General features: G+C 44.7%; 1 protein-coding gene across 1 annotated transcript in view; it reads right to left on the bottom strand.

The window, feature by feature from the left end:
• Nucleotides 1-26,959, bottom strand: part of LOC137430643 (neurotrophin-3) — a 113,831-nt gene extending 86,872 nt beyond the window's left edge. The window contains exon 1 of the mRNA XM_068121437.2: nucleotides 26,817-26,959. The gene's annotated coding sequence lies outside the window, so the exon portion shown is untranslated. The remainder of the gene's footprint in view (nucleotides 1-26,816) is intronic.
• Between the last annotated feature and the right edge of the window lie 631 nt (nucleotides 26,960-27,590).

The raw sequence follows: 27,590 nt of genomic DNA on the forward strand, positions 1-27,590 counted from the left end.
AATGGCGTGATGACCGCCGTCTTCGGGACGTCCTCCGGCCTGACGGGGACCTGATGGTAGCCGCGTATGAGGTCCACCTTCGAGAAGAAGGTCATGCCCGCCAAACGGGCGGAAATGTCCTGAATGTGTGGGACGGGGTAGCGGTCCGGGGTGGTGGTGTCATTGAGATGGCGATAGTCCCCGCACGGTCGCCATCCCCCGCCGGGCTTCGGCACGATGTGCAGCGGCGACGCCCAAGCGCTCTCTGAGCGCCGAACAATGCCGAGTCGCTCCAGGGTAGCGAACCCCGCTTTTGCCACCGCCAGCTTCGTCGGCTCGAGGCGGCGTGCCCGGGCGAAGACCGGTGGCCCGACGGTGGGGATGTGATGGGCCACCCCGTGCTTGACGGCCCCCGCCGAGAAGGTGGGCCGCGTGAGGGCCGGGAAGCCGGCGAGGAGGCGGGTGAATGCGTCCGCTGCCGGAAGCGTACAGATCAACGTGGCCGGAACCGAACCGTTCGGCAAGCCGCTTGGCAAGCCGCTCGTTGAGCTGCTCGACGAGCTGGGCAGCGCACAAGCGAGCAAGCTGAACGTCTCGGCCTGGACAAGACATCTGCGCTTTACGTCGACCAGGAGCCCATTAGCGCACAGGAAGTCCGCGCCAAGCAGTGCCATGGGCACGTCGGCGGTGACGAACGTCCATCAGAAAACCTGCCCTCCGAACCGCAGAGAGAGGCAGCGTTTTCCGTACGTACGGATGGGCGTCCCGTTCGCGGCAAGCAGCGCGGGGCCCCCGCCCGCGGCGTGCTTGTCTGACGTACCGGCGGGAACGACACTCACCTGCGCTCCCGTGTCGCACAGGTAACGGCGCCCGGATAAGGTGTCCGTTATGAACAGCAGGCTGCTCGAACGGCCGGCGCTCATCGCCACTATTGAGCGCCGGCCCAGGCGTTTCCCGACCTGTTGAAGGCGCATGGCGGATGACATTGCCGAGCCTCATGGCCAAACTTGGCGTGGAACCAGCACCAGGTGGTGGAGCTGGAGGAGTGTGGCTGGCTCCGCCAGGCCGGTGGAGTTGGCGGTTTTCCCCGCGGTGGCGGTTTTCGCCGCGGCGGTGGGCGGGGCATGGCGGCAGTCACGAGGGGCGTATCAGCATGCTGCGTATGCTGTGTAAGCTGATGCTGTGGATCAGCATCATCAGCAGCATCAGCCTCGAGGTCCGTGACGGCCGCACCGACTCTCGCCCGCGTATCCGAAGCCGCGAAGTACCTGTCCGCCTCGGCTGCCAATGCTTGGGGTTCCGTTAGCCCGGTCCCGGCCAACGCGAGGCGAACCTGCGCTGGAAATTGGCGACGGAAAAGCGCCCGGAATAGAGAACCGGGGGCTTCGTCGCCCAACAGTGACAGGATATGGTCCATTCGAACCGACGGGCGCGTGTCGCCGAGCTCGGGGAGATCCAGGAGGCGGTCGGCCCATGCGTCGTCCGTGAGGCCGAACGTGGCTAGGAGTAGCCGCTTGAGTGCCTCGTACTTGTGGCCGTCCGGTGGGTGGCGAAGGACGGACACAACTCGAGCGGCCGTGCCGGGCCCGAGGGAGGCGACGACGTGGCTGTAGCGCATGTCGTCGCCGGTGAGGCGCCAAAGCTGAAATTGGGCTTCGGCTTGGACGAACCAGACTTCGGCCTGGGCCTCCCAAAATTCGGGAAGTTTAATCGACATTGCCTTGTCGTTTGCCATTGCAATGGCGTCGTGTTCGGAAGGATCGCTACGGCAGATCCAACGTCGAGGTCACCATATGAAGCGCGATGCTGCGCGTGCTAATGCTTACGCAAGGAGCAAGCGGACAACGCGGTTCATAAAAGAGTCTTTATTGAAAGTACTCAAACTGCAGCACTAAGCTGCTCAGGGCTGCGCGCCCCGTGTATATCGTGAGGCCACGCCTCTCTCCCTGGCGTGGCCCATCCCCACTTGGTGTGCGAGGTGATGTCACCACGTCAGTGCTTTCGTGTCCGCCACAACATAACAATATTCTCTTTTGATTGGAGGTAATATCATTACCCTCGCCAGAGGAGAGCGTATTGCATTTGAGTCTGTTTGTTTGTTTGTTTGTTTGTTTGCCCACACAGAATCAACATGATTACCTTCGCAAAAGCGGAAGGTTATGTTTTGATCGCTGTGTATTTATTTGTATGTCTGTGTGTGTGTGTGTATGTTATTCGCATAACTCAAAAAGTATTCAACCGAATTGCATGAAATTTGGTGGGATGATTGGTTATTATACGGGACACATTTGATTAGATTTTGGGAGCAATCGGGTCAAAGGTCAAAGTCAAGGTCACGAAAAGGTCAAAATCCTATTTTTGTTGTTCTGTTCCCTACACTCCCATGCCAAGTACAGAACAGTAGCTGCGGCGAAGGTATGCGCTCTACCGAGTGCCCGTTCTAGTTTTCTCTGCAACCGTTGGTCCGATTGACTGGAAATTTTCAACACAGGTGCTCCTCTTCCTGTATAATTTTTTTGATAATTATGACGTCATATGTGACGTGGCACAGGCGCCATCTTGGAAAAACCAGAAAACTTTGCACTTCTATATCTCTGAAAGCGCTCCATAGAAAAAAATGAGACATGGCTCATTGTAAAGAACTCTTCATGGGGAATAACATATGTTAATGATGATGTCATGGGTGCTCCATTATGACATCATGATTCGACTACTACAAAACTTTTCGAAGCTGTTGCATGCGCTCACGCTTTCGAAGCTAAGTGATCCTTCTCAATTGTGTTTTTGTCGAGACTGTATCTATCTTTCGGTGTATGTACCTACAGCGTATCTTTTGGAAAATTTTCGGTGCTAATTTTTCGTACATGTATACACAATCGTCGGTTAATGCGTATCGAGTATTCTGCGGCCTAGTACTCGTAGGCTTGGCTACCGTACCGTCGCCGACCTTGTGGTTTTGTTTTTCTCTCAGCGATTCGTCGAATGCGCTGCATTTATTTTCGTTCTCTGGTTCATCCCAGTCGTTCACCCCATACCTCCTTGTTTAATATCTCTACTCAAAAAAAAAAAAACCCAAAAATATATTTCCTTCCCAGGTGTTATTCGTTTATTTGTTGTTCTTTTTTGTTCGTTCGTTCTTCGTTCACGATCACGCGATCACGTGATTAGAAATGTATAATCTCTCCCCTGAACAACTATTTTCTCTCATATATTATAACACCCTTTTCTTCTTTTCCTACAAAAGGATGCTTTCGCCTTGCTCACCATAGCTATTCATTCCAAAAAATATATATAATACCATCTCTTACAGTTCCTCCTTTCTACATTCCCTAAACTATCCAGAACTCCACCCCTCCTTCAGTGTCCTCAAACATATTTTTGACTCGAAGGTCTCAAACTCATTTTGCAAAAAATGTTCGTTTCCCATGAATCGTACACTTTTCAAAATCCAATCTCACCCCTCCCCTCCAAATCCTCCCCATCACCCATCCCTTTCAAATCTCCCCCCTTGCCCCTTCCCTCCCCTCCCTCCTAAACTCCCCCCACACCCCTCCCCTCTGAGACTCTCCCTCGCTCCTCCCCTCCTAGACTCCCTTCTCACCCCTCCTCCTCAAAGCATCCTCCCTGCTTCTTCCCCCTTCCAACTTTCACCTTCATCTCCCCCAACCTTCTGCCTCGCTCTTCCTCCTCCTCAAATAACACCTCACTATGCCTCACCCAATCTCCATCAAACCTTTTGTCCGCCCCATTCTTCCCTTTCTCCAAACTATTCTGAAATCTCTGAAATCTCTGACACACCTTCAACAGCTCTCCCTACCTCTTCCTCCTCTTCCACATCTTACCCTACCCCTCCCCCCCCCCCCCCCCCCTGTTCTGGACCCGATGCTCCCCCTTCCTCTTCATTAACGGTATGGACCTCAAATATCCGGGGCCTTCGCTCAAACTTGACTGATCTCTCCATACAGGTTGCTTCTGACAAACCAGATGTGATCTGCTTAACAGAAACTTTCCTCCTTCATGATGTCTCTGATGCCTTGGTATCTCTCCCAGGTTACTCCCTCTTCCGGTATGATAGACCTGAGCCTCGTCCTGGAGGTGGGGTTGCTATCTTTATAAAAAAACTCTCTTCCTCACTCGCCCTCCACTGCCCTCTCTCCACCTCACCCCCAGGAATACCTTTGGCTACGGCTTCCCCTTCGCTCCCACCTTTTGTTCATATGTGTGTTGTACCGTCCACCAAACAGCGATGACTCCATCTACATCTCGCTGTCTGATAATATGGACCAACTTCTATCTACCCATCCCAACTCTCTCTTCCTCATATGTGGTGATTTCAATTGTCACCATGCCAGTTGGCTGGGTGTGGGTACCTCTCTCACCAGCCATGGCTCTTCAGCAAAGGACTTCTGCGACTCACTGGGACTGACACAATCTGTCAATTTCCCGACCCGGATCTCAGTCAACGGAGCATCTTCTCTTCTGGATTTGGTTATGACAAACTTCCCTGAAAATGTCTGCTGCTCTTCTTCTGCTCCAATCGGCTCATCTGATCATGTGCTTGTCAAAGTGGACATCTCTCTGACCATTCTCAGAGAGCCTCCTCAGCGTCGACGAGTATGGCATTTCAGTCAGGCCAACTGGCATGGTCTTCAAGCAGCCATCAATCATCTGGACTGGTCTCCCATCTCTACCGCCTCTGACATCAACTCATCCTGGGAATTCTTTCAAAGTAAATTGCTCTCTCTCATGCACAGATTTATCCCATCTCGTCTTCAGTTGTCATACCCTTCCTCCCGTCCATGGTACACGGAATCTTGTGGTGAGGCTGTTGCCCTGAAACAACTTGCTTTCGTCTCCTGGAAAGCAAATCCAACGGAAGGAAATCTCATTTCCTTTCACAAAGCCCGAAACAAGTGTGTGTCCACCCTCAGGAGAGCCAGGAAAAAATATCTCACCGTTCTCAAGACCGAACTCTCTTATCTGTCTCCCTCTTCCAAATCCTGGTGGCGTCTGGTCAAATCTGTTTCTGGTGTTTGTTCCCCCTCCATCCCCTCCCTCACCTCAAACGGCTTAACGGCTGACTCCGCACGTGAAAACGCTGAATGCCTCAACTCTGTGTTTGCCTCTAAATCTTGTGTCCCAAACCCATCCCTCTCTGTACCCACCGTACCCAGTCGTACCCAGCTGCTCCTGGACTCTGTGTCCTTTCCTCCTGACAAGGTGGAAAAGTTTCTGGCAACCCTCGACTCTGATTCTGCAACTGGTCCTGACGGCATCAGCCCACGGGTCCTAAAATCATGTGCTTCCGCTCTTTCACTCCCTCTTTCTGTTCTCTTCACCCTCTCTTTTGCTCAAGGTCATCTGCCATCTGCTTGGAAATCAGCCAACATCACCGCTTTGCACAAAAAAGGTGCAAAAACAGATCCCAGCAACTACAGACCAATCAGCCTTCTCCCAATTATCAGCAAAGTCATGGAATCCATCATTGCTTCAGATATGAAATCTTTCCTCTTCTCCAATGGCTTGATCTCTGATCATCAATTTGGTTTCAGACCTGGTCACTCTACTCTGGACATGCTGCTTCTGCTTTCTCAACAATGGATGGAGGTCCTCAACGCCAAACAGGAAATTAGAGCCGTCTCCCTTGACATTTCACGTGCCTTTGATACGGTCTGGCACCCTGCTCTGCTCACCAAACTCTCCTCCTTTGGTATCCATGGAAATCTCCACGCATGGCTGGCGGACTTCCTCTCTGGTCGTAGTCAACGTGTGGCCCTGAATGGGTTTCTCTCATCTCCTCTTCCTGTTCAGGCTGGAGTTCCCCAAGGTAGTGTTCTGGGCCCTGTGCTTTTTCTGGTCTTCATCAATGATCTCTCTGACTCTCTTGAAAATCCTCTCTATCTCTTTGCTGACGACTCTACTCTCTGTCGCTTCATTCCTCATCCCTCAGATCGGCAGTCTGCAGCCTCCTCACTCTCTGCAGACCTGGACAAAATCACAGACTGGGCAAACAAATGGAACATGTCTTTCAATCCTGATAAATCTCACACTCTTACGATGTCTCTCCGAAAAGACCGACTGGAAAACCCTCCCATCCACTTTCTGAATAATCCTCTCCAAGAAGTTCTGTCACTCAAGCTTTTGGGTCTCACTATTTGCCATGATCTTTCCTGGGAAAACCACATTTCACATCTGGCCTCCAAAGCCAGTCGCCGACTGGGCATCCTCCGTCGTGCGAAGTCCTTCCTTGGCACACCTGAGCTCCTCACCACATACAAGGCTTTCATCCGCAGCTCTATGGAATACTGCTCTCCCCTCTGGTCTGGTGCTCCTGCCTCACACCTAGCCCGTCTTCACGCTGTGGAAACCAAAGCGTTCAGAATCATTGGAATCTCCCGCGATGAAGCTAACTCCAAGGGCCTTTCACTCACTCACCGCAGGCAGGTTGGTGGTCTTTCCGTCTTCTACCGACTCCTCTCTGGCCTTGCCCCCCCAGCCCTCTCTGGGCTCTGTCCCCCAAATATTCCTACAGGTCGCACAAGATCTGCCTGCAACCCTCTTATGGTTAAACTGCCAAAATCAAGACTTTCTGCTCACCTTCACTCCTTCATTCCTCTTTTCTCCCGCCTCTGGAACAAACTCCCTCACTCTCTTCAATCCCACTCCACCCTCCAGGTCTTTAAAACAGCTGTTCACCACCATCTCTTATCCTCCCCCATCCAAAACCTTGATCTTTTCTACCCCCGCTAATTTCGGTCCCCTTGTGTTTTATACTTCTCCCACCCCCCCCCCCCCCCCCCCCTTCCCACGCCTCCTGCCCCCAAGCCCTCGTCCTCCCACAATTCTCCCTGCTCTCAAATGTTGTGGTTGTGTGCTTCCCCTTCTCTCCCCATCGTGTCTTCCGCTCCCTCTTTTTGTATATTTTGTTTGTCTGGTTGATTTGTTTGTGAAATAAATGTTAGCTCTTTCACGAGCCTCGATTCAGTATACAAAAAAAATAAAAATAAAAATAAATTGTGGCCCTTCTGGGTCAGGATTCATGTGTTTTGAATGACCATGTGCTTCAGCCTTGGGGTTGAGGTGCATGTGTATGCCAATGGGACAGCCTTGATAGACAGTGTGCCTTGGCCATGGGGTCAAGGTGCATGTCCAAGGCTGTTTAAATGTTTGATTTTTTACCTTTTTTATTATAAAAAAGGCATGTTCATAAGAGGCAAATAAGCCTGAAATCTGGATTGGTGTCTCTGCTTGATGTTTAGCCAATGGGGACCAAATAATAAATCTCTGTCTGTTGACAGAGTGGCTGGGCTGAGGCCTCCGGGACGGAGGTGACGCTTTCGTCTAGGACTTCGATCCACAGGGGATCGGGACAGCACTCGTCACACTGTTATGTCTCATTGAATATACTAGGGCATGCCCGTACTATATATAAGCTAGGACGTGCCCGTACGTGGGTGCCCGTTCCTTGCCAAAAAAAAAAAAAAAAAAAAATTTGTGTAGGGGTGTGTGTGTGTAAACATCCTAGGGCGTGCCCGTACGTGGGTGCAAAAAAACATGCGTGCAAACAACAACAACAAAAAAAAACTTTGAAACCACGTGGCAGTAACGACCACAGAACCCCCCCCCCCCCCTCTATTTACATGAATGGTTTGGTCCATTCGCAACGACCACAGAACCCCCCCCTCTATTTACATGAAATGGTTTGGTCCATTCGCAACGCCAAAGCGAACGGCGAACGGCTAAATCGCCATAGCTCGGTAACTACTTGTCCGATTAATTTCAAACCTTGAAAAGGCACATCCTCGGGTCCCCAGCAATATACCTGGCAAGTTTCAAGTATATCGGACCGGTAGTTGTCGAGAAACAGCGGTCACAGACAAACATACACACATACACACATACACACATACACACATACACACATACAAACACACATACACACAGAGATTAATGGAATTATAGATATATATATATATATATATATATATATATATATATATATATATATATATACAGACTTGGCATTTAAAATGGATTTATTTTTTTCTGGGGGTGAACTTACTTTTCAAGATGTCTTAGAACCAAAAGTTCATTGGAAGTATGTTGAAATTATTCTAGATTTTGTTAATGTGACCTTTAAAAGAAACAAAACCCACATTTGACATTTCGAAACAAATAAATTGATCCTTGAAAGTGAGGTAAACTGATATCGAACTCAATTCATGGACATTACTCTGTTAAACTTCTGTACGTTTTCCAGAAGTATCTCTATATTTTGCACATTAGCCAAAATTTTTTTTTTACAAAAACAAAAGTTAAATTACGACTGGGATTACGGACAGTAAAATTACAGTTCAGTACTTCGTGTAACCCCCACGAGCATTCAGGAGAGCACGTACACGTTGAGGCATGCTGTCCACGAGATTTGCCAAGGTTTGGACAGGAATCGCTTGCCATGCAGTGACAATAGCCTGCTGCAATTCACGCATAGAGGTCGGTTGCTGGTCCAAGTGGTCGATTTGACACGTTAATTCTGCCCACAAGTTCTCTATCGGATTCATATCCGGGGACATGGCAGGCCACTCCATATGCTCTACACCACGGTCAGCAAGAAAGTGTTGGACCATGCGAGCACGATGAGGTCGTGCATTGTCATCTTGGAAGACAAAGTTTCCTCGAAAGGTTGCACGAGCAAATGGAAGCAATGTTTCTTCCAGAATGGCCCTGTACTTGAACTGGTTCAGGTTTCCATTCAGAACAACCATGTCAGTTTTGCCCCCTGCATGAAAAGCAGCCCAAACGGTCACCCCACCACCTCCAGCTTGGACTATTGGCACTATACAATCTTTGTTGTAGGCTTCATGCACTTGTCTGCGCACTCGGACGTGGCCATCTTGACGATAGACCAGAAATCTAGAGTCGTCACTGAAGATCACGTGATTCCAGTGTCCTGGCTGCCATTGACGGTGCTCTCTGGCCCACTGCAATCGGCGCTGGCGGTGTTGTCTGGTCAGGAGTGGCTTTCTCAGGGGACGCCTGGCACGATAGCCTGCTTGAACCAGTCGTTGGTTGAATAGCCTTCTGGATACAGGCACATTTGTCAGTTGCTGCCACTCAGCCCCAAGCCAATTAGCTGACTTTGTACAGCCATTGCGGACTAACCGGTGCAGCTGGCGATTATCCCTCCTTGTGGTTCTGCGGGTACGTCCTGGCCTCGGTATTGGAGTAGGGACACCCCTCTGAGCATTTCCTTTCAGGATCTTTGACACCTGACCTTGACTGATGCCATACTGCCGAGCAATAGCACGCTGTTTCATGCCGTAATTTCGTAAAGCCACCACTCCATGACAAACAGCATTGTCGAGTTGACGGACCATCTCCAGAGGAAGCGGCAATAACTTTTGGAGAAGTGCAGCAGTTGTTTTCCACTAATACAGAACGCAACAACCCTTGTATACCCGACTGTGAAGCCAATCATCAAATGCACCTGTCCGTACATTTTGCCAAGCCACCTGTGATATAATCCTGTTGTTGACTTCTTGCTGCGACAGACAATCAGTGACATGGTTCTTTTAACAAATAAATCACCAAAGTGTAAAAGAAACTCACCAGATTGATATACGAGTTAAGAAAGTAAACCCAAGTCAAGAAAAAAAAAATATTCCATATTAAATGCCAAGTCTGTATATTCAGTCACGTGAAAAAGTAAGTACACCCCGTGTAAAGTTTTGACTTTTTCAACATATTTCAACATACAGCTATTTGATCGTCATTTCAACAATATTGAGAGATAAAGGTGATATAATATAACAAATATCATGAAACATTTACATTTTGTAGTCCATTGTATAATTTAAACAAACTTAAATGCAAATTTCGCATGCGGAAAAAGTAAGTACACCCTTGGCTCTAATAGGTGGTATTGCCCCATTTGGCAGAAATAACCTCAAGTAGGCATTTCTTATAACTGTCTACCAGTCTCTGACATCGACTGGGCGAAATTTTTGCCCACTCCTCCATGCAAAATTCTTTCAGCTGTGCGATGTTTGAGGGGTTTCTTGCATGCACAGTTCATTTCAAATCCCCCCACAACATCTCGATGGGATTTAGATCCAGGCTTTGACTTGGCCATTCCAGAACCCTCCATTTCTTTCTTTTCAGCCATTACTTGGTGGATTTACTGGTATGTTCAGGGTCATTGTCATGTTGCAAGGTCCACCTTCGGATGAGCTTCAACTTTCTGACAGATGGCCTCACATTATCCTCAAGCACCCTCTGGTGCAATGAAGAATTCATAGTGGATTCTATGATGGTGAGCTGCCCAGGCCCTGATGCAGCAAAGCTGCCCCAAACCATAATATTTCCACCACCATGCTTTACAGTTGGTATCAGGTTCTTGTGGTCAAATGCTGTCTTTGGTTTTCGCCAAACATGTCTGCTGGTACTGTGGCCAAATAGCTCTACCTTTGACTCATCTGTCCAGAGCACATTGTTCCAGAAGTGCTGGTCTCTGCCTCAGTGTTCATTGGCAAACTTTAGTCTTGCTCTGATGTTCTTTCTGGGCAGCAACAGTTTCCTCCTGGCACACCTCCCATGTCAATCAAATTTGTGCAGCCTCTTTCTAATGGTAGACTCGTGCACTTTGAGATCAACAGTGGCAAGAGCTGTAGGTCCTGTGATGACATTCTGGGGGTTCTTAGAGACTTCTTTCAGCATCTTGCGGTCTGCTCTCGGCTGAACTTGCTGGGGCGGCCTGGCCTGAACAAGTTGGCAGTTGTTTGGAATCTTCTCCACTTGTAGATGATCTTCCGGACAGTCGAATGATTGATTTCAAATTGTTTGGAGATCTTTTTAAATCCCTTCCCAGACTCGTAGGCATCTATAACCTTCTTTCTGAAGGCCTCAGAGTGCTCTTTTGATCTAGGTATGGTGATGCCGCACACTTCAACAACAAAGAGCAAACCAAACTAAATGTCTGAGGTTTAAATAAGACAGGTTCCTCCAAGATCCTCTCTAACGATGTTCTAATCATTTGCACCTGATCTGGTGCACCTGATTCTAATTTTAGGTATTTGAAGTAGTGATAAATGTCGGGGTGCACTTACTTTTTCCACATGCGAAATTTGCATTTATGTTTATTTAAATTATGCAATGGACTACAAAATGTAAATGTTTCATGATATTTGTTGTATTATATCACCTTTATCTGTCAATATTGTTGAAATGAAGATCAAATAGCTGTATGTTGAAATATGTTGAAAAAGTCAAAACTTTACATGGGGTGTACTTACTTTTTCACGTGCCTGTGTGTGTGTGTATATGTGTGTATATGTGTATATATATATATATATATATATATATATATATATATATATATATATATATATATATATATATATATATATATATATATATATATATATATATATATATATATATATATATATATATATATATATATATATATATATATATATATATATATATATATATATATATATATATATATCCCCGCTCTTGTAAACTGTGGCATTAAATAAGATATTTAAAGAATATGAATATGAATGAATGAATGAATCGCTATACTAGTATTGGTTTCATTACCCTGTGCTCGCGGAGCGAAAAGCGGGGTTAATCAATCAGTTACATACATTTGCCATATGTGTGCTGTACGTGTACCGTGTCTGCATTTTAAAAATACATTTTCTCAGCAACCGTTGGTCCGATTGACATGAAATCTTACCGTAGGAGCGCCTCTGCCTGTAGATTATTTTGCTGATAATTATGCCGTCATAGGTCACGTGGTATGGACGCCATCTTGGAAAAACGTTACACCTCTATATCTCCCAAACCGCTTAATGGAAAAAAATTGAGCCATGGGTCATTGCCAAGTACACCCCATGGGAAATAAGATATGTCAATGATGATGTCATAAGTGCCTCAATTATGATGTCATAATTCGACAAGTACAACTCTTGATCTGATCAGTATGAAAAAAAAAATTCCTCTGCAACTGTTAGTCCTATGAACACGAAATTTTCAGAATATGAGCAGCTCCTCCTGTAGAATTGTTCTAATGATAATTATGACGTCATTGGTCACGTGGTACAGACGCCATCATGGAAAAATCGAAAAAGGTTGCATCTCTATATCTCTGAAACCACTCCATGGAAAAAATTAAAATATGGCTCAATGTCAAGCACTCCCCTTGGGGAATAAGATATTTTAATGATGTCATCATTTAAAGATGTCATCATCAGAAAACCCTGGTGTTGGTCTAGCGGCTAGGGTGCCAGCTTAGGATACCAAAGGATCCTGGGTTCGAATCCCGGTCGATCGCTGAATTAACTCCAGGGGGGTTGACTCAGCCTGTCATCCTTCCGAGGTCGGCAAATTTTGTACCAGTACACTGGTAATTCCCTGTTTATTGTAAAAAGGCGACAAACAGGGTTGGCGGCAGGAAGGGCATCCGGCCGTAAAACATTGGTTCAAAAAGGGGACCAAAAAACAACAACCACGGTCCCCGAAAAGGCCAACCCCCGCTTCGCGGGGAAAAATGGCCTCTAAACGGTGGTTTTTAATGATGTCATCAGTACCGTAATAATGACGTCATAATTCGGCAAGTACAACGCTTGATTCGATCAGTACGAATTTTTTTTCTCTGCAATTCTTGGACCGATTGACACTAAATTTTCACCATAGGAGCGCCTCCTCCTGTAGAATATTTTAAATAATAATTATGATGTCATAATTCAACGGTAAAGGCGCCATCTTGGAAAAACCGAAAAAACTTTGCCCCTCTATATCTCTGACCCCGCTCCATGGAAAAAATTTAAAACATGCCTCATTGTAAAGAACTCTCCATGGGGAACAAGATATGTTAATGATGATGTCATCTGTGCCTTCATTATGACGTCATAATTCGACAAGTACAACGCTTTATTTGATAAGTTTTTTTGTTTTTTTTCCTTAGCAACTGTTGGTCCAATGGACACTAAATCTTCACCATAGGAGCGCCTCCTCCCGTATAATTATTTTAATGATAATTATGACATCACAGGTCACGTAGTACAAGCACCATCTTTAAAAAAATGTTAAACCTTGCACCTCTATATCTCCGAAACCACTACATGGAAAACAAGAAAGAGCAATCAGAGATCGCAGACCCTCGCCAAGATGTGTTTTAGTGTTTTTTAAATGCTTGTGTGTCAAAATAAATATGGCAGCAGAAACATGTGACCGATGACGTCATCATTATTATTTTTTTCTCCACCAATTTATCCCCAGATGACGCTCAATGAATTTCATCTTGATCGGATGAAGTTCTGTACTTGTCGAATTATGACGTCATAGTGGAGCCACCTATGACATCATCATTAACATTTTTTTTTCTCCATGGAGAGTTCTTTAAAATGAGCCATGTCTCAATTTTTTCTATGCAGCGCTTCGCAGGGTAAGTATTCTATGAATACCATCTAGTTTTCATAGTGGTCAAAACCACAGTTTTCAGTCATCCTGTCTACACTTTGGAGTGGACACGAAATACTCTGGGGTTCTGTTTACCTGAGACCACATGCAACTAATCATACAAACATTGGCGATTCCCCCACAGTTATGGAGCTATGTGCAACGAAAGGGGGTTAGATTGGAACATAAATGATTGCAGTTGTGTGGATGTCATGCTAATGGGTGTCACCTGTTACACAGAGTGTATATTACCTGCATGAAGTGTCGAAAAGGCTGTGAAAGAAGATTAAAGAAGCCAAGGCATTCAAATATTTATGATGTTGACTAAAAAGCCACCAGCATAAGCCAAGGGTAGACACAAAATTCCTCTTAACAGCTAAGCAAAATGTAGTACTATTGGGTTATGAGATGAAGGACATCACATGTGTCTTGTGTGTCAAAGGAAGACGAGGTCAGCATTAAAGCAAAAAAGGTCCAAAAAGCACTTTTAAAACTGGAAAGCAGGTGCAGGGATGTTTTAAATGAAATCATGCAATTATCACCATGTTGCATAAGTGAACTAGGGTTAACCTACTCGGTAACAGGCTGACCACCATCAATAAGTCTGCATGAATGAAAGTGCTTATTAACCAGGAAGAATGGAGAAATAGTTTTGCTGGTGAAGAAGGCTAGTGTCAATCTGTGTCGGTGGACAGGTAGAACAATGGATGGAATCAACAAGACATTGATTGAGGTATGTCAAACGCCCTGTGAAGCAAGGAAGATTCCCACCAACAAATGGCAGAAAAATCTCACGAAGGTTTTTAAGAACAGAGAAATGGCCAGAAAACAACTGATGCCAGAGGTCAGCAAATAATTTGCAAAAATAACTATGTACTCCAATATATAGATTGGACTTTGGTGGTCACATGACTACGGGAGAACATTGTGCACCTCTTTAGTCGATTTTTCCCATTGCTTGAAGCAGTTGTACATCAAATAAACATTGAAAAGTGACCTGTAAGGACGACCAAAACAACCTACTGATGGCTTAACCCATAATTGTTAACGTATACATGTCATCCACCTCCTGCCATGTGCACAAAACCATAATTGGTTACATAAAAGACCTCTAAGTTCTCTAAAAAGACCTCTAAGTTCTCGAAAAATACCTCCAAAGTTATCTGCATCAGAACAAAGAAATTTCAATGATCCGGACTAAACAGATGTAACACCACAGCATGGATTGAGGTAGAGATCAAAGTAGTGTACACAGACTTCCGTTGCCTAGTCTGGATTCGAATCCTGACCCAACTACTATAGTTTGGCCTGCGGATACTTTGCAAGGAAGGGGGTTATAAGTGAAAAGACTATTCTTCAGAGGCTCAACACCGACTATCCCATTTGCTAGCATTTGCAGGTGGATGTTAGAGTCCCCAAATAATTTATCTGTAAAAAAAAAAGTCATCTCTTGAGATTGTACTTCAGAACTCTGCTGATTTGGGGGGGAGGGGGGGCCTTCTGGGATTAACCCTGATCCCCTGGGAGGCCCCCTGGTACAAAATCAAAGAATATAAGACCAAGCAATCCTGCGGACCATCGAGTAGAAGGGCTGTATCGGGTTTCAGAACAAGTGGTTGGTAAACAAGGGACGAGTATGGATCCAAAGTTTCAGGGGGTAGATAACCCCCTACACCCTGGGAGCCCCAATGATCTGAAATCAAAATAATGAAGCCCGAGAAATTGTGCGGGCTGCTGTCTTGCATTCCTGTGTCAAGTTTCAGCACAATCAGCTGGGTGATAAGGGAGGAGTAGAAAAAATAGCAAAATGTTAGCGGACAGACGAATATCTGGACATCATGGGTCACGGCCCATTTTATAAGTTCATATCTTTAAGAATCGAGATGAGATAACCCAAAAAAGTGGGCCAACAGTTGAGCTGATGGTACTTTTTTGAGGTTGAAGTTCAGATCTTTACTGATTTTGGGGGGTCCTCCCTGGGAAAACACCTGATCCCCTGCGAGCTACCCTGATCCGAAATGGAAAAATCTAAGATTGAGCGATCCTGCGGTCCATTGAATAAAGAGGCTGTATTGGGGTTCAGAGCAATTGGTTTGCAAATAAAGGACGAGTAGGGATTGGAAACTTCAGGGTGTAAGCCCCACCCCTTTCCTCTGCCCCGAGAACCCCTGTGATCCGAAATCGAAAAATTGAAATAAAAAAATTAATACCGATCTATCCCTGGAGCCATCGAGTAGAGGAGTTGTACTGGGTTTCAGAGCAATCTGTTGGTAAATAAGGGAGGAAGTAGCAAAAATAACAAAAAGTTAACGGACAACCGGACGGATGGACTTACAGACGGATGGACGGACATCACGACCTATTTTACAAGTTAATCTCTTCGAGTTTCAAGATTTAGATGACCTAAAAAGTGGTACTGGTACCTGGGCCTGGCCAAATGCTCTGTTTCATAGCTGTTTTTGCAGCACCCTGCAATGGAATGACAATCTGTCCAGAGTAAATCCCAAAAATGGATGTAGTGGAATACTAGTCTTTGCCGAAGCTAGTGTTGCTGTGTTGGTCTTCATCAGCTGATGAGATGCACAATGTCTTTTGTCAACTGAAACCAATAGGAGTAAGTGAAGCCCTGTGGAAAGCGAGTAGACATTCCGATCATTAGTCATGGATGCCCTTTGTCAGAGCAAAAGAGTCATTTTCCCAGCAATGACACTGAAATTCCCATGAGCTGTGACAATTTTCACAACCAGTTGTGGTTGCTCTGGTGTCCCACAGAGGGTATGAGAATAACAAAATCAATATCATCATGGGATGGGACAATCACACAACTGGCACATCGATGGACAGGATTATTGATGAAGATCCACCGGAATACTACTTTCAGTGTCGGCTGAGTTTGTTGGTCTGCATCGGAGTGCAAGTAAATCAGTGGATTTCACCAACTACATGCTGATCTGTTTATCATTGTGTATGTTTGTCATTGTATATGGGGGAATGATGTACGGCTGCCATTTTGAGTGTTAGCCCTTCATCAGTGCAAAAGGGGGATATGATGAAAGGCTGACGCTTGAAATGTGAGTGACACCTCATTTTTCCCACAACTATAACTTGGTCAAATATGGATAGAAATGTGGTTGCCCATTTGGGATGATGAACAAATAAATCTGATCGAGGTGTGAAGCAAGCGATGCTATTAGAAAGGTCTTTCCTTTTTCAGGTTTCAAAGTCAACAATGCGACATCTTTTCAGGCAGCATAAAGAAACGTCACTCACTTTGGGAGGAATGTGTGACACTGGTTGGAGACTACACATAGAAAGAGGACTAACACCTGTGCTGAGTTTTTGCTGCATGGTGCAGGACCATTCCATTAATGTTTGGGAGAAAACACTTTTTGACTCCCACGCACATGGTTAGCGAAGTTTAGGAAAGACCCGTTCCTTACGTCGGCCGATTCTTCAGCCAACCACGATGATTGCAAATACAATTCTGCTACAAGGTAGTGGAGACGCAGCCCCGTTGAACCGTTGAACCGTTGAACAAACACTTTGAACCGTTGATGGATGATTTGGGATTTTAATGACCCTTCTTGTCCGACCCCTCGTGTCAATGGATGAGGCCAACAGGCCAAACGCATTACTCAGTACTGTATATCAAAAATAAATAAACTCCAGTAAGTGGTATATCAATAGGGTATGGGGTTACTAGCATGCTCGATAGGCTGGAGATGCACAAAGCAGAAAATGTGCCTCCACGTGTCCTTAACAGTGGCTTTTGCTGTTAGGAAAAATACAAATTAATAACATGTACGTGAATGTGAACACTTCGCACAAACTAGATAACGTGGATATTAAGATGACTCTGGAACAAGTCCAACATTCAAAACTAGAACGGCACTAGGTAGAGCGCACACCTCCACCTGGTGAACAGTTTACTTTTTGTATCCCACTGATAGGCTGGATCTGGATTCGGACCTGAACCACAATGTAATCGGCTTGTTCTTGTCGCCTAAGCAACTCGTCCACCAAGTTTTGTCATAATTCGTCTGCAACTTTTTGAAATATCACGCTATATATCGTTTTTGGCCTCGTCACTCAATGGTGAAGAATCACTTGTAATTTTTAAAATTCTCGCATCCGGATCTTCACCAAAATCTAATTATTTCCTCCTTGTCTCACACTCAACGTGTCCACCAAGATTCGTCCGAATCCGTCCACAACTTTTTGAGATATCCTGTTCACAAACAGACGGGGGTGAAAACATAACCTCCATCCACCTTCGATGGCGGACGTGAAGAGGCCAACGTAAAAACCAAGCTTTTTGATGACACAATTTTTCACTTTCCATCTTTGATGACACCTGTGGCAAGGTATGACCAGTCGGCACACACGTGGTAAATAAACAGTCAGAAGCAATCTGTGATTTCACAATACTGCATGTGCAAAGGTAAGATCAGTAAATACCATGGTAATCCAGCAGGGCGTTTATATTGTACTCAAACTTCACACTACATTGTCCCACGGTTTCAGGTAAGTCCTCCTGGAATGTACGAAACTATTTGTGTAAAGTTTTATTTTAAATGTGCAAATAACTTAAAATGACGTCTGTCAATGTTTCACCATATTTTCAGTTTTGGCTGGTGATGACGTCATCATCAACCAACTCTGAGATGATTTGCATTCATTAGTCAAGGGGAAGATTTATGTCTAATAACTGTTGAAAACATTCTTTTTGTGGAAAATTATTAGAAAGGTTGGAGTTATAGTTTGGTTCTATATTGGTTAAGACATACTGCAGGTTTACCATTGGTTAAAGGTAAAGCATCATTACCCTCGAACAATGAAATCAAGAAAAGCTTCAACGAGTAAAGTTCCTACGTCCTTTACAAATCGTAAACCCTTATAAAGTAAAATAAAGCCTTACTTTACAAACAATAAAGCTTTACTTTACAAATAGTGAAGCCTTAAGTAAAATAAAGATTGATATTGGTGATATCATAAATTGATATTGGTGATAATGACACACGCTTTGTGCAATATATGCTTCCTATACTGAAAATAACAATGAAATGAAAAATCACAATGACGACGACAATGTTCACAACACAGAAATATTAATACGGTCAACACGATGATGCAACCAAACGACAGAATAACCTATTTGCTCTGTAGGACCATCTACATCCAATTTGATCAACCTATATCCTCACCCTGTCTCCGACTTCCTCCTCCCAATTCACCATCTTTCCCATGCATTCCTATCTTTTCCCCGCCTGACAAATCCTCTACCCTCCATTTCTCCTTCCCTAATCTCCTCCTTTCTTTTTCTCAATTTCCCCCCTCAAACTACCTGTTTGCAGGTATGGCATATACTAGAGAGATTAAAAGCACACTCTCCCTCCTCTCCACACCTCTCCAACCGCGAAGGAATGGTCTTGCATCAGCAACAGCCATAATCCATAATCTATGTATAAGTTAGTCCATGATCTATGTATAAGTTAGTCCATAATCTATGTATAAGTTAGTCCATAATCTATGTATAACTTAGTCCATAATCTATGTATAAGTTAGTCCATAATCTATGTATAACTTAGTCCATAATCTATGTATAAGTTAGCCATAATCTATGTATGAGTTAGTCCATAATCTATGTATAAGTTAGTCCATAATCTATGTATAAGTTAGTCCATAATCCATGTATAAGTTAGTCCATAATCTATGTATAAGTTAGTCCATAATCTATGTATAAGTTAGTCCATAATCTATGTATAAGTTAGTCCATAATCTATGTATAAGTTAGTCCATAATCTATGTATGAGTTAGTCCATAATCTATGTATGAGTTCGTCCATAATCTATGTATAAGTTAGTCCATAAATCTATGTATAGGTTAGTCCATAATCTATGTATAAGTTAGTCCATAATCTATGTATAAGTTAGTCCATAATCTATGTATAAGTTAGTCCATAATCTATGTATAAGTTAGTCCATAATCTATGTATAAGTTAGTCCATAATCTATGTATAAGCTAGTCCATAATCTATGTATAAGTTAGTCCATAATCTATGTATAAGTTAGTCCATAATCTATGTATAAGTTAGTCCATAATCTATGTATAAGTTAGTCCATAATCTATGTATAAGTTAGTCCATAATCTATGCATAAGTTAGTCCATAATCTATGTATAAGTTAGTCCATAATCTATGTATAAGTTAGTCCATAATCTATGTATAAATTAGTCCATAATCTATGTATGAGTTAGTCCATAATCTATGTATGAGTTAGTCCATAATCTATGTATAAGTTAGTCCATAATCTATGTATGAGTTAGTCCATAATCTATGTATAAGTTAGTCCATAATCTATGTATGAGTTAGTCCATAATCGATGTATGAGTTAGTCCATAATCTATGTATGTTAGTCCATAATCTATGTATAAGTTAGTCCATAATCTATGTATAAGTTAGTCCATAATCTATGTATAAGTTAGCCATAATCTATGTATAAGTTAGTCCATAATCTATGTATAAGTTAGTCCATAATCTATGTATACGTTAGTCCATAATCTATGTATAAGTTCGTCCATAATCTATGTATAAGTTAGTCCATAATCTATGTATACAAGTTAGTCCATAATCTATGTATAAGTTAGTCTATAATCTATGTATACGTTAGTCCATAATCTATGTATACAAGTTAGTCCCTAATCTATGTATAAGTTAGTCCATAATCTATGTACAAGTTAGTCCATAATCTATGTATAAGTTAGTCCATAATCTATGTATGTTAGTCCATAATCGATGTATACGTTAGTCCATAATCTATGTATACAAGTTAGTCCATAATCTATGTATAAGTTAGTCCATAATCTATGTATACAAGTTAGTCCATAATCTATGTATAAGTTAGTCCATAATCTATGTATACGTTAGTCCATAATCTATGTATACAAGTTAGTCCATAATCTATGTATAAGTTAGTCCATAATCTATGTATACAAGTTAGTCCATAATCTATGTATAAGTTCGTCCATAATCTATGTATAAGTTAGTCCATAATCTATGTATAAGTTCGTCCATAATCTATGTATAAGTTAGTCCATAATCTATGTATAAGTTAGTCCATAATCTATGTATAAGTTCGTCCATAATCTATGTATAAGTTAGTCCATAATCTATGTATAAGTTCGTCCATAATCTATGTATAGGTTAGTCCATAATCTATGTATACAAGTTAGTCCATAATCTATGTATACGTTAGTCCATAATCGATGTACTTATGAGCCAGTCACACATTTTTCCACGGTGGCTGAGTTTCCTCATGCCCATGGGATATAGAGTTTTCCTGACGAAGGGCACCATATTCTCTGACAATGTAAATAGTACAGACAAAAATAACCTTAATGAAGATTTGAACGAACAATTTTGCAGCAATAAGGTTTAAATATGTAATGGTGAATACTGGACTATTTGATGATCTACCTGTGTTTTGAAAAATGTAAACATTTTGTCCAGAAGATGGCACCACATCGATCTTCTCACAGCTCATAAAACCACCAACGTGCTGCACATGATATGTCTGACAAGTGGCGTACAGCTGAACATCATCGACACGCATGCATGGACCACTTCAATTCCAGGATTGCAGCCCATAGATGACACCATCGGCAATGACGATGCCTCGACCAAAACATCAAACGGGGCACAGATGTTTGAACAGAACAAAAGGTCACAAGCGCTCGGAACAACCACCAACGACAAGGATTCCAACACACTGGCAAACGGTAACAGACCTGCAGTGAACATCGGAGGCCTCAATATCCTGCTGTAGGTCTTGGACACACGAAGCTACACGTTGACGTCACCAGTTAGATGTCATGTAAAGCCAGAACTACAATGCAAGAACCAAGAATTGTCAATGTTTATGAAGTCGTTCCTCTAAAGGTATCCTTTTATGTAGCTCCTGCTGTGGTACTAGATGGAGGAAGTACAATGGTTAGTGAGCAGGAATAGAATCTTTACCCTGATATTCGATAAATAATGAGACAACTCAATCTCTGCTAGACCGTTAATTTTTATAGATCAACAACTCAATCGATGTTATTTGTTCAAAATTTTAAAAGAAAACACAATAACATCTAAATATAGTGAGTGCTGAATATTTTTGTACATTCTCCGAAATAATATGACGTGAGAACATCGATGGCCTGAGCTTGCTAAATGCTCATTTTATCCTTTTGAGAACAGGAAGCGATGTGGATTTGCCACAAACTATAATAGCAAGGGCTGGCAGGATGGCACAGAGGTCCGCAATCCGCCTCTAAGCTGTCTGGCCTGGGTTTGAATCCCGACCCAGCTATAAACTGCCATCCTGGTGTTTCACAGGCAGGATCGTTAAAAAATGTGCGTGCCATCCCGAGGATGTATGTTAGACTGGCGTCCCGTCTGCCAGCATTGTGTCCTTCACGAAGAGGAGGCGAGCTCTCGCTAGCTACCTAAGGAAATTACAAATTTCTGCCCTAACTACTGCTGGGAGAAGGATGGCAAACTGCCCAGCATTACCCCAGGGATGGCAAACTGCCCAGCATTACCCCAGGGATGGGAAACTGCCCAGCATTACCCCAGGGATGGCAAACTGCCCAGCATTACCCCAGGGATGGGAAACTGCCCAGCATTACCCCAGGGATGGGAAACTGCCCAGCATTACCCCAGGGATGGGAAACTGCCCAGCATTACCCCAGGGATGGGAAACTGCCCAGCATTACCCCAGGGATGGCAAACTGCCCAGCATTACCCCAGGGATGGGAAACTGCCCAGCATTACCCCAGGGATGGCAAACTGCCCAGCATTACCCCAGGGATGGGAAACTGCCCAGCATTACCCCAGGGATGGCAAACTGCCCAGCATTACCCCAGGGATGGGAAACTGCCCAGCATTACCCCAGGGATGGCAAACTGCCCAGCATTACCCCAGGGATGGCAAACTGCCCAGCATTACCCCAGGGATGGGAAACTGCCCAGCATTACCCCAGGGATGGGAAACTGCCCAGCATTACCCCAGGGATGGCAAACTGCCCAGCATTACCCCAGGGATGGCAAACTGCCCAGCATTACCCCAGGGATGGCAAACTGCCCAGCATTACCCCAGGGATGGCAAACTGCCCAGCATTACCCCAGGGATGGCAAACTGCCCAGCATTACCCCAGGGATGGCAAACTGCCCAGCATTACCCCAGGGATGGCAAACTGCCCAGCATTACCCCAGACCTAGAATCACATGATATGGTACATAATATCTAGATAATAACAACATTTAAGGAAACAGCTACAAATTCATTTTTAATAAGCTCATGTTTTTGGAAAAATTCATGAATAAGAATGTAAGGTCCATCTTTGCCACTCCATTAGCAGTGACATTATTTTCTTTATATGGACATAGAGGCTTACATAGGACGTAGAGGACATAGGACATAGAGGCTTACAGACAGGCGATAAAACATGGTAGGGAATAATGACACACCACCAGTGAAGTTGTGGGGAACAGGTGTGCAGAAAGACAAACATGGTTAGAAAAAATTTCCCAAATATTCTGTATAAGATCCACCATGGAGAAACCACCGAATCAGATATTAAAATATGGGGTTCTAATCCAACCACCATACAACCTTTCGCAATGTTCCAAGAGGGGCTGCCATCCTTTGGAGTGGACCCATCGGCAACTCGAACCGACGAGGTGATGTGAAGGATCTCCCAGTACATGTTTTGAAAAAAAACATTCTAATGAAATTACCTGTCAATGTTTGAGTTTGCCGATGGCCAGGTAGGCCCACGTGTTTTCATGCCCCTATAGGATGATGGTGCCATTTATGAGTAGAATCATGAACTACTGTGCGGAACAAATTGAGGATGAGGATGTGCGAATGTGGAGCAGATTGCGCTCCGATGTTGGCGACGGTATTGTGAGTTACAGTCGTAATACACATCACATGTATGTCGTACGGGTGAATCGAACACGTGTGATTGTTCTTGAAGTCACACATATCAACATTCTGGCACGTTAGGTACGTCATTACGTCATTACATTAGATACCTCTCCTTTGGATGTAGCACAATAATGGTGTTCCCTCAGCAGGAACTTCAATTCAAGAAAAGGCCATTAGACCCATCAAGTGTGTGCAACGGTTGCCAACGTATAGTTGTTTGTCCATGCTCTATCTTTATGAAACTCTGAGTGTCAAGCAAGGGAGCAGCACATAACACTTTTAAAGTCTCAGGTATGACTCGGCTGGGGACAGGTATCGAACTCGACCGCCCAGACTCCAACCATTATGCCACCAAGGGTGGTTATGGAGTCTTGGTGACATCTCAATAAGAACGAGATTCCTCTGTAAATAAATTCCACACAATCCAATGTCTATGTTTCTATTGTGTGTGCGTGTTGTGTGTGTTGAGTGCGGTGCGTGTGGTGTGTGTGTGTGTGTGTGTGTGTGTGTGTGTGTGTGTGTGTGTGTGTGTGTGTGTGTGTGTGTGTGTGTGCGTGTGTTGTGTGTATGTGTGTTCACAAAGCTGGTTTAGGTTTGTGTTTGTAAATGTGCTTCCTTCTCTGTTTTCCTCGCTGCCCCTGGCCTGTTATGTGGAGATTCCCGTCTCACCGTCCGGAGCAGACGCTATAGCTCTGCGGTCCGGTTACAACAGGTGTGCAGCATTCTTTTCCATGAGCACGGTAAGCATGAAAGCTCTCGCTCTCTCTCCCCCTCTCTCTCTGCTTCTCTCTCTCTCCCCCTCTCTCTCTCTCCCTCTCGCTCTCTCTCTCCCTCCCTCTCTCTCCCTCTCTCTCTCTCTCTCCCTCTCTCTCTCTGTCCCTTCCTCGATTTATCGATCTCTCTCTCTCTCCCTCTCTCTCTCTCTCTCTCCATCTCTCTCTCTCCCTCCCTCCCTCGCTCGCTCTCTCTCTCTCGCTCTCCATCTCTCTCCCTCGCTCTCCATCTCTCTCTCGCTCTCTCTCTCACTCTCTCTCCCCATCTCTCTCCCTCGCTCTCTCACTCTCCATCTCTCTCCCTCGCTCTCTCCCTCGCTCTCTCTCCCTCTCTCTCCATCTCTCTCTCTCTGCATCTCTCCATCTCTCTCTCTGCATCTCTCCATCTCTCTCTCCCTCTCTCTCCCTCGCTCTCTCTCTCCCTCTCTCTCTCTCTCTCCCTCGCTCTCTCCCTCGCTCTCTCTCTCCCTCTCTCTCTATCTCTCTCTCTCTGCATCTCTCCATCTCTCTCTCCCTCTCTCTCCCTCGCTCTCTCCCCTCTCTCTCTCTCCATCTCTCTCTCTCTCCATCTGTCTCTCTCTCTCTCTCTCTGCATATCTCTCTCTCTCTCTGCATCTCTCCATCTCTCTCTCTCTCTCTCTCCATCTCTCTCTCTCTCTCTCTCTCTCTGCATCTCTCCATCTCTCTCTCTCAGAGATGCATCTCTCTCTCTCTCTCTCTCTCTCTGCATCTCTCCATCTCTCTCTCTCTCTCTGTCTCTCTGCATCTCTCTCTCTCTCTCTGCATCTCTCTCTCTCTCTCTCTGCATCTCTCCATCTCTCTCTCTCTCTCTCTCTCTGCATCTCTCCATCTCTCTCTCTCTCCCTCTCCATCTCTCTCTGTCTGTCTCTCTCTGTCTCTCTCCCTCTCTATCTCTCGCTCTCTCTGTCTCTCTGCATCTCTCCATCTCTCTATCTCCATCTCTCTCTCGCTCTCTCTGTCTCTCTGCATCTCTCCATCTCTCCATCTCTCTCTCTCTCCCTCTCCGTCTCTCTCTGTCTCTCTCTGTCTCTCTCACTCTCTATCTCTCGCTCTCTCTGTCTCTCTGCATCTCTCCATCTCTCTCTCCATCTCTCTCTCGCTCTCTCTGTCTCTCTGCATCTCTCCATCTCTCTCTCTCTCTCCCTCTCCGTCTCTCTCTGTCTCTCTCTGTCTCTCTCCCTCTCTCTCTCTGTCTCTCTGCATCTCTCCATCTCTCTCTCTCTCTCCGTCTCTCTCTGTCTCTCTATGTGTCTCTCCCTCTCTATCTCTCGCTCTCTGTCTCTCTGCATCTCTCCATCTCTCCATCTCTCTCTCTCTCGCTCTCTCTGTCTCTCTGCATCTCTCCCTCTCCATCTCTCTCTCTCTCTCCCTCTCCGTCTCTCTCTGTCTCTCTCTCCCTCTCTATCTCTCTCCCCGCTTTTGTTGCCTTCTATTCACCATTCTTTTAGTAAAATGCCTCAGGCCTTCTGACCTTGGTATGATAATAACCCTGCAACCTTAACCCTATTCCCATAAGATAGTAACCCTAAACTCAGCTTTGACTACGATAAACGACTATAAAGCATCCCCAAATACAAAGCCCAGCCGCGTCCACTTTGTACTCGAACAAAACTTGACGAAAACAACAGATGAAAAAAAATGTAAAAATCATTAATTTGTCTTCTCCATATTCTCATAATAAAGGTTTGTTGACAATTTGATGACAAAAGCTCAAATGGTAAAAAAAAGTTATGTCCTATTAAACAGACAGACAGATGGACACACGTGATTGCGAAACCTCGTCTCCCGCTTTTTCAGGCGGACGGGCTAACTAGTTTCCTTAACTTAAAGCTTTACAATAACAATACTTGTTATAATTATTACCAAAATAGCAAATCCGAATGATCTATATAATAATAATAATAATAATAATAACAAAAAATACCTGAATAAAACTTATACCCATCCCCTACCCCACTCAAAGAAAAAAACAACCCATAACTTTTTGTGGTCCAAATCATAAAACTAATAAATTCTCACCTTATCAATTAACGCAAATAAAGCTCAGTGATTGGTGCAAACACACAGACATGAAAAACATTCGGAGGAACATGCGTGTGATCTCACTCGGTCTGTCCACAAAAAGTGTCTCCCACATCAGAAAGAAAGAAAAATCCCTTATTAGAGCAATTAGGTCTTTCCGAGCATAAACCACCCAGATCTGGTATATATATATATATACTTGTTATATACCTTGGTTTAGTTGCTTGCGCTGCCGGAACCCTTTGCCCGACCAACCTTCCCACTTCTCAAGCACCTCCAGCTCCCTGTTCGGCTCCTTGTCCTCCTCGCCCGTCTGTCTGCATCTCCCTACAGAGCTCGCACGGTTTATACGCGCTAAGGACTGAGTCACTGGCGGAGGGGGAGAGGGACAGCGAGGGAGACACTTCGGTCCTGCGCGTGTGTCTGACGCTCACTTCTCCTGGTGTTATTAATTTCTCCGCTCTTCCACCCCTGGTGGAGCCACCATGAGCCACTCTCCGAGCGTGCTCACGGTGTACGAATATTAACATATATATATATATGCATCGTCTTTCAACGGACGGACGGACAGGCGAGCTCACCTGGCAGGCTTGAAGGAGACGTGCATGGTTGAGACGGCCGAACGGACAGAGAATCAATGAGTATGAATGTTGATGAAGAAGCCGACGAGAGGGAGAGTGCGCGTGACACGCGGAGCGAGTGCAAACAGTGAATGCCGAGTGTTTAGATCGAGAGAGGAAAGGAAAGGCGGGGTTGGAGGCCTGGGGGAGTGAGTAGGGGAGGGGCCGGGGGGGAGACGGCGATCCGGGCTTCGTGCCGAGACTCCGCCCGGTACCAATTATCCCCATTCAAGGCTGGGGGACAGAATGGGCGCGAGAGCGATGGGGGAGAAAACAGAGGGAAGGGACAAATGAGAAGTATGGGAAAGAAGAAACATTTTAAAAAGTCATTTTATAATTAATTTTTGCAAAAATTTGTAAAACAAACTCGTTTGGAATGAAGTCAAAAAACAAGACGCAATGAATTTAATTAATAAAACCATCACCGGTAGATCTTCGGGTTGGGAGAGTTCCCCCACAATTGCAACCCCCACCCTGGTGTCCACGCGGTTAACGTGGAATCGCTTGCGCGGACCTGGGAGAGAACATCCTGCTTTTTTTTGGTCCATGCACAGCTATAAACGTCTGGATTTTGTGAAAAAAAATAGCTACACTTAATGCAAAGATCACGAAATGAATGAAACACACAACATCGATAGTCTCCGAGATCGAGGCTCATAGAGGAGCGAGGTCTTAAGCCTTAAGGTAAGAATGGCGGCGAGAGGGTTGGGTTAATGGGGGTAGAAAAGAGCGTGG

Source organism: Myxine glutinosa, chromosome 7, assembly GCF_964187855.1.
Source record: "Myxine glutinosa chromosome 7, kmMyxGlut1.1, whole genome shotgun sequence".
Taxonomy (NCBI): domain Eukaryota; kingdom Metazoa; phylum Chordata; class Myxini; order Myxiniformes; family Myxinidae; genus Myxine; species Myxine glutinosa.